Here is an 8,634-nt window from a genome sequence, read left to right as displayed (position 1 = left end):
TGGAGGGCGCTATATAAATGCGAGTTGTTGAGATCTGAATCAAGCAGAACTATAAAATGCAGATCCATTGAAAAGTTTGGTCAAATCTTACACTTTTTATTCATATAATAATAATGCCTGGCATTGATCAATGTTGTGGCCTATACATATTCACTGGGTTTACCAACATTTTTGTCAGTTAAGCAGCCAGGATGTTCTTGAAAGGATCTGTGGAAACTGGCATTGGGCTTCATGCTTGAAATTTGAAACTCAGGCCCTCATTTCTGCTTGAGCCAAATCATTCCCTTTTACCACACACATTCTGAATTACATCTCACTGAGATGCCTTCTGCGTGCTTCCTACACTCCACCTCTCATTGTCCTCTATTTTACATGTAGTCTCACATTTTAGATCCAGACATTAGCCTGCAAAAGTGTAATATTTTATGTCTCGGGAGTTCTAGCTACTCCAAGTAGAGTTTCTGCTCAGACTAGTTTATGAATGGATTGAGTGATGAGCTTTTTGATGTGATAACTATGTGCAGTGCAGTCAATGCCATCGCACCCAGTTGGAAAACAGGGCAAAGCAGCTTTAACTTCAGTTCGTTTTAATTTAATAAAATAATCCTTGCATTTGATATAGCACCTTATGTCATCAAGGCATCTCAAAGCGCTTCACAAGATATACTGTTAAGTGATGTGTCCGTATCTTTTGGGGTGAATTTGCACAGCAACATCTCACAAACAGCCATGGAGTGATTGACCAATTTTATCTGGGGTATTGTTGGCCAGGACATTCGGAGAAATTCAGTTCTCTTCGAATAGTGCCACGGTATCTTAAACATCCACCTGAACAGGCAAACGGGGCCTCAGTTTAACCTGTCATCCGAAGGATAGCACCTCTTAACAATACAACCCAGTACTGCATTGGAGAGTCAACAAAAACTATACGGGTTTCAAATCACGACATGGGGCTTGAACACCCAACCTTCTGACTCAGGTGAGATTGCTACCAACTGAGCCATGCTAACACACAGTTTTTGAGGTGTGGCTCAAGGAACAATTTGCTTTATAATAATAAACTTTCCATTTTCTAATACTGTAGTACCTATAACTTTGATACATCTCAAAGCACATCACAATTAATTGCTGTCATTTGCTGTGGGAATATTTTAGCAAAGGGGATAATAATAATAATATACAAGATTTAGATTTGCAGCCTGTTTCCCAAATCTTAGCATATGTAATTATCTGTTCACTTTCCTACGTTACATTCCAGTTAAACGTAATTAAATTATTTTTTAAATGATATTTCTCAAAAATATTTATTTACATTTTTGTTGATGGGTTTACCCTACAGCAAAGGGTCAACTTAAGTGCTTTGAGACATCCGCCTGATGTGCATGGCGCTATATAAATGTTACTTGTGGAGTATTGTAAACTTCAGTTTACGCTTCTGTGTCTTATTATCCACAAGCTTCTGTATGGATGGGCAATGAGACTAGAGCAGGTACAACAACAACAACTTGTATTTATCTAGCATCCTTTATGCGGCATTAGTGTCTTGTTTGCTTCAGGGGAGGAGCCAGCAACACCATAAACACAAAAGTCCTGTAAACCTTTTGAACCTTCTTTTACAGATAACACTATTTCTCTTGTCCTGAGCTCCAGTGTTACAGAAACCATTGTGAATTATTTGGTCATCTCAATTTGCACCTATGCCAAGTTCTCCAGTAGTGTTCTCAGGAAAATATTTATCCAGTTTGTTTTCTCAAGAGGTTAGCTATTGTGGTAACACTTGCTATTGGAATCTGTTCCACATATTCCTTACTGCACAGGGGAGAATTATTCTCACCTCTAAATCATCTTTCAGACTTCTTTTTAAACATGTAGCCTCCAGTTTTGCTCTCACATTCTGAGCCAAATAGGCCTTTTAAATCTACGTAGGCTTCATCGTGTTAAGGATCATGTTCCAACTTTACTCTTTTTTTCCTAAAGTTCAGTAAGTTCAGGAATCCTGTAGTTCAGTGGTTAGAGCACTCACCTTGCAATTGAGAGATGTGGGTTTGATTCCCGGCAGGGTGAAACCTTGGGCAAGTTACTTTAATCCACACGCCTGATAATTATCCCTCAAGAAAAAAAACAACAATAAAATTGGTCACTTCAGTCCACGACTGTTTGTGGGACACTGCTGTGAGCAATTGGCTGCCGCGTTTCGCCCACAAATATACAGTTAATTCACTTTACAGTATATTCTGTGAAGCGCTTTGAGACGTCTAGAAGACATGAAAAGTGCTATATCAAATGCAAGGATTATTATTTTACTTATAAGCCTCATGAGCCCTGTGATTCTCAGAATCATCCTAGTTTGTGACGTGTTTGGAGCATGAACAGGGGTTGGTTCAGAAGAACAGTGACCTTGTAATATTGACAAAATAGACCTTGATAGGAATTATTTGTTCAAAAGGTTCAAGGTGTGCCGTATTGCCTTCTCATAGTTTGTCACCGAATCTGCTCACAAACTTAATAATGTGAGCTTAATAATGTGACTCATTACAGTCTTACTGTGTATCCTCGTTTGTGAGCAGGTTCAGTGACTGAAACTGAGGAGGCAACAGAGCACACATCTTCAATCTGTGTTTCAAACAACAACTTGCATTTACAGAGCCGTCATGTGGGGTAGCCTAATGGAGCATTTAACAAGTGATGTAGTTTGACATCAATAGCATAGTTTGAAAAACCTCATTCACTGTTAGTAAATATTTAAAGGAGCAAAGGCTTGCTAAACTTTTCCAATATATACAAGGTGAAAGCAATGACTTCTCAAAAGCCACAGCTAATGCTTGCCGTATGAAGAATGAAAACAGGAATCCAGCCACACAGTACTCATGTGCATGAACAGCCTTGTAATAAACAACCAGTGCTGGTAGGCAGGACAGTGCAATTTTGAGACAACTACATAAAGTAGTTTGGGGGTGAAAATGATGGGTTTATTCTATTTCAGGTGATTGCACACAATAGCACTTGTGGAATGACTAGAGTTGGAGTTTTGGCTATGTTTTCTTTCTTGCAAATGGAGATTTGTTCAGTTCTGATCCACCAGCAATCCACCGCCGGATCTCAGAGCTGGTCCTGTTCAGCAGTCAGCAATAGTTCTAAGTATTTCCAGAGCGTTCTGGTCGTTGGGTGAGGACTCAAGTGATGACCCCACTGTCAAACACTCTGCCAACTTTCACGCCTCACACCTGAGTACTGGCAAAATATTGGAAGGCACCAGACACCGATGGAACCTTACCCTAGTAAAATGATTCAGGTACTTTCCTGGGAGAACCAGGAAGGCAGCGAATGAAACCATTCACCGGTGGAACGTTGCTTGATTTGGCGCCTGAGCGTATCTCGTAATTCTACATTGACAAATAACCTTTGTTATTTTGTAATTCAGGGAATTGTAATGGTTCGATGCATTCGTTACCCACAGGGTGGCGATATTGCCCAGGTTATGTGGGATCTTTGCCACTTACAGTGCTTGACCTTCTGCATCACAAGGCAATTCCATTTACTTTCACTTAATTATAAGCAGCAGGGGATGTGCTCGGTGCACTATTGGTTGCACGTACCGTAATCGATTTGACGCTTTTAATAATAATTCAATCAAGCTTTTATTTTTAATGTGAACTTGAATCACACTGAGTGATTCACTCCAATGGTTCAGTTTGGTGAAGACGCCACCGGATGTGAAAATGAACCAGGTATCATCAAATGGAGAAGTGTTAAGGATGTAACAATTGGCTTCAGCACCCTGGGCTAGGGAGGGAAAATTAATCAGAGTTCTTGCTCTCGATCCCTGGCTAAGAACTCTAGCTGGAACAGGACATGTGTCGACGCTGTGCAAGTATTGGCTGAGATGTCCTTATAATCATAATATTAATAATCCTTGCATTTGATATAGAGTCTTATACTGATATGATACACTGTAAAGTGGATCGACTGTGTATTTTGTGGATGAAACGCGGAAGCTATGTATCATAAACAGCCATGGAGTGAGTGACTGATTTTATTTGGGGGATTGTTGGCCAGAACACCGGAAGAAACACTCTTCTCTTTTAAAATATTGTCAAAGGATGTTTAACATCCACCTAAACGAGCAGATGGGGCCTCGGTTTAATGTCTCATCCAAAGGATGGCACCTCAGAGATTGCAACACCGCCAACGCTGCAATGGAGTGCCAGTTATGTGATACCAAGTCCAGACGTGGGGCTTGACTCAGAGGTGAGAACGCTACCACTGTGCCAGGCAGATACACAAAATCCTACATGACTGGTATCTGGAGAACTGTACCCTATCGAGAGTCGGCATGTTCAAGAGAGAGAATGCAGTCATCCTATATTAGTGACTGCAATAATCCATCCACAATTTCAGTCCAGTCCTCTGCTAGGAAACAGAATACAACCCTTCCAACTTATCTGCTATGTGCCCTACCTGCTGTATGAAATTGCCTATAGCAACTATTCGATTCCCTCCAGTTAATGTTGGTGGACAAACTTTGCTCTAATCAACTACTCTTTTGGTGAGATAACATTAACAACAACAGTATGTTGAATCCTTTCCACCTCCTGTCTGGCTTTAGTTGGTGAATTATCGTGTTTCTGATGTCTGATTTGGCTTTTTATTACCTTGCTCAGCCTATTCTGCTTGTCAGATAGTATTTGGCTGTTCAGTGAACTATCTTTTGGCTTTGTCAATCTTTGGAGCTGATTTTCAGTCTTTAAATTCTATATTGGAATAAATGTTGCTTCCATTTCTGAAGTGGTGCAAAGTGAGGGAAAGAAAAAACAGGTAGTTCATTTAAAGATATGTTAATAAAAGGATAGCAGTTCAGGATAGGTGCATTAGATTGCATTAAATAGAAAATGAGGAGGGAAAAATTCAAGTTAAAATAATTGAAAAGAAGAGAAAACGGGAAAGATGAGAGATAGATACTGTAGTATTACAAGTAACAAAACTCCTGATAATTGAATGGCTTTGTTACTGGTGTTGTTTCAGTCAGAACTAGAAATTGTAAAACAGAAGCATTTTGCACCAGGTGCCTGGAATTACTCTGGATTTGCTGGCAGTCTTAAGTGTTAAGAGAGGCAATGAAATGATTGAAGATATACTTGCATTGTGAGGTGCTTTTAACAGAGAAGACTGTAGCATGGAAAAAATCAAACCGATTAGTCCCAAAGTTGTAGCAATATTGGAGCTAAAAGGTTTACAGCATGAATCAAAGCGTTCACTTTAATAGCAAAGAAATTGCCACCACTTTTTGGATTTGCAGAATTTGTGCCAATAATTTCACCTTCAAAATAAATGACGCCTGGCTCATGGTATGAGGTCCTTTGTGAAAATTGTTGAAGCCTTATTGTAGTTCTGAAAAGGAGTCACAAAACGAGTCTCACCAAGAAGCAGTAAATCATTTTCTGATTGTTATCAGATTATTTGTGAATTAATGCGTAAGGCTTTACATTAAAGAAATTAAACTCCGCTCCTTGAGGTCTAAGGAGGTCAAACTAGCGAGAGACTCGCAAGAGCGACACCATCATCAAATGGGTCCAATTCAGGCCCTTTCATAGTAACTGTGCAGCCCAGCACGCCAATAGTGACCTTTTACCTCTGGGAGCACGGATGTAACCCGAGCACACATATAATGGAAAAGAGCTCTTCTTTCTCTGAGGCCTGCCAAGGGCAGGAAAATTGGATTTGGAAATTCTCGACCTAGTTCCCAAAGAAAATGTGCTCAGCACTCGAATCTACACCCATTCTCACTGTAGGATACAATGCAGAGTGAACAGATTATGACTGAAAGTGTTCTGGTAGCATTTATTAAGAGGCTTTCTTTTGGGGATGAGTTGAACGACAGCTGCTTTGTAACTGACCATTAGGGTGTGTTTTGCTCTGCATGTTTCTTATAGGAAAATATTGTTAGAGAGATTTGCAAAGAATGTGTGACACAGAAACACCATGCAAATGACAGGATTATTATCTTAGCTATTGGCATCTGAAACACCTTAAAGTGTTTGATATCACTTAGCATCTAAACTGTTATTTTTGCATTTCCCATCATAGATATGTCTTACTTGTGTTACATGTAAACAAAATAGTACTCCGAATCCAATTCACTGTATATTTTAATACATTTTCTATTCAGGAATCTTGCTTCATAGGTAGAAAGGATCGTGGAAAAGGTAAACCGAATAGTTGGTTTTATTTCCAGAGGCATAGAATAAAAAATTAAGGAGTTAATGTTGAACTTTTACAAGACCTCAGTTAGAAGTGATATCAATTGTAGCATTCTGTTCAGTTTTGTGCACCCCTTCGTAGGAAAGATAAGAAAGCAATGGAATTTATGGATTCACCTTGATTTTACTAAGGATGAGGGGCTTCATATATCAAGAGAAGTTTGAGTAGTTAGGATTTTTTTACTACGGCCGAAAAGTTTAAAGGGTGATGTGATAGTGATTTTCAAGATTATAATAATAATAATCCTTGCTTTTGATATAGAGCTTTTCACATCCTCTAGTTGTCTCAAAGTGCTTCATAGAATATACTGTAATGTAAATTGACTATATTTGTGGGTGAAATTATGAATACCTTGTAAATTTTCCACAATTTTACACCGCCTTAAATTTTAAGACTAAATGATCTTACAGCTATTTCTAGACTCTGATCTGATCGTCTCTATGGTGGTGATAACGGGCACTTGCCAGCAGTACCCAGGGAAAATTCTTCCTTTAGTTTTTCCCGGCTTCTGCTCACCAAATTCAAATATGTAAGTTTCCAACCTAAGCAGAAGGATCTGATCCAAGTAGTAAGTGCTGTCATATTCACAAAACATTTTTTATATACCTCACTATCATAAGCACACATGCTGGAGTCTTGCCCTGGTAATAATTTGCCTCAAAATGCCATCTCCCACATGGATAATGACCTATTTATCATGCCCATTCTTATTTCAGCAACAAAGGTACAGGTAATAACATTGAAATGATCATGCAGGTTTAATACTGTGTCCCAGTTCTTCAAACTTTTTTATTGGGTGCGATTTACCTCAAATTGGGTAGTCTAGGCTGCTTACTTCCTGCAATTTTTCACAATAAATACCACTTCTGCCATTATGAGAACTGCTGCTGCCACATAATGTTATGCCTTACAAAATGGGTGATAGTTTTTAACCTGAAGTAATGGGAAAGTTACATTAAGATTGATCGTCGACATTCCTTATGTAAGTGTGTAACTGAGTGTGTGCCAAAAGGATTAGTTGGTAGAGTGGGTTAGCATCCTGCCCTTTTACCTCTGGAACCTGGGCTAGAATCCAGCTCAGACTGATGGAAGGAAAATCTCCCCCCTTCTCTTTTCGTCTACTAGCTGTGAAGGGTCCGATGTGAAATGAGTTTGGGCAGCGTCAGCCTGTGCTCAGTTAATTGGAGTCCACAGTACAATACTATCTCTGATCGGGCACTAATTTGTATGCTAACAGAGAGCATAAGGGAAGCTGGTGTAGGTAATGGAGATGTCACGCTAGTGCAGTAGGGGATGCTCTTCTGATGTCAAGATTAACTCTTGGAGAGCCACGGGCAAGTTCAATCAATTGTCGCTGCAATGTTTGTTACTCATTTGCAGCTCTCACTTTCTGCTTTACATGTAAAATTCCCATCAGCGATTGATCTACGAAGTAAGCGCATTAGCCTTCCATCTTCCAGTGTTTTATTGGCTGGACCCCACCAGCAACAGGATCTGGAAGAAAGATCAGACACAAGGCAGCTCCACCCAGGACCTATGCTAAGTCTGACACCTGTTAGTATGCTGTGACTTTGAATGTGATCTCGACCCATCATTGACTTTGACCTCCCTATTTAGCTCAACATTATTCAATCAAGCCACCAAAGACTGGGACACAACAAGATTGCTTCATTTATTAATATTATTAATAAATATAATCATTCTCGCATTTGATATAGTGTCTTGTCATATTGCTGAGACATCTCAAAGAGCCTCACAGGATGTACTGCAAAATGGATTGACTGTATATTTTGTGAGCGAAAAACCCCAAATATTATCTCCAGTCGGGGTATATGAGAGATACCTCGTAAATGTAACTGTTCATCCAGTCATTGTTGTCAGTTACACAGATACCGGATTCTATCAAACTGAATTAGTGGCATCAACTAAACGGTTTGGGCATCATCTGGCTATTCTCCAGGATTGGCAGCAACTGATGGTCCATGTCCCATGATCAACTGGGATAGTTTATAGCTTAACTGGTTCATGTCATGCTTTTAGCAAATAGACAGGCAGAAGTAGCTGGGGGAGAAAACGGCTGAAGGATTTCAAGCTTGATGGCTTCCTTTGAAATAATGACCTATGGCCCAGCACAAGCAGCTTTGTCATTATACCTGTTATCATTAGTTTGACCTCTGTCGACCCTTTTAGCCCCAATTACTACTCCTGTAGGCACTATAAATCAAATGCCTTGATAAGGCTGGCAATATGGTCTTTCAAATCACACATTTGATTTCGAAATAGTTTCCATTTTTTCAAATTGATTTCCTAACTCGAAACATTAAAAAAAGTTTATGTTCACGATGATACTATTCAATGCTTGTATACAGTGCATAG

The sequence above is a fragment of the Callorhinchus milii genome, unplaced genomic scaffold (genome assembly GCF_018977255.1).
Source record: "Callorhinchus milii isolate IMCB2004 unplaced genomic scaffold, IMCB_Cmil_1.0 Scaffold5, whole genome shotgun sequence".
NCBI classification, from domain to species: domain Eukaryota; kingdom Metazoa; phylum Chordata; class Chondrichthyes; order Chimaeriformes; family Callorhinchidae; genus Callorhinchus; species Callorhinchus milii.
This window is presented reverse-complemented; position numbering follows the sequence as displayed.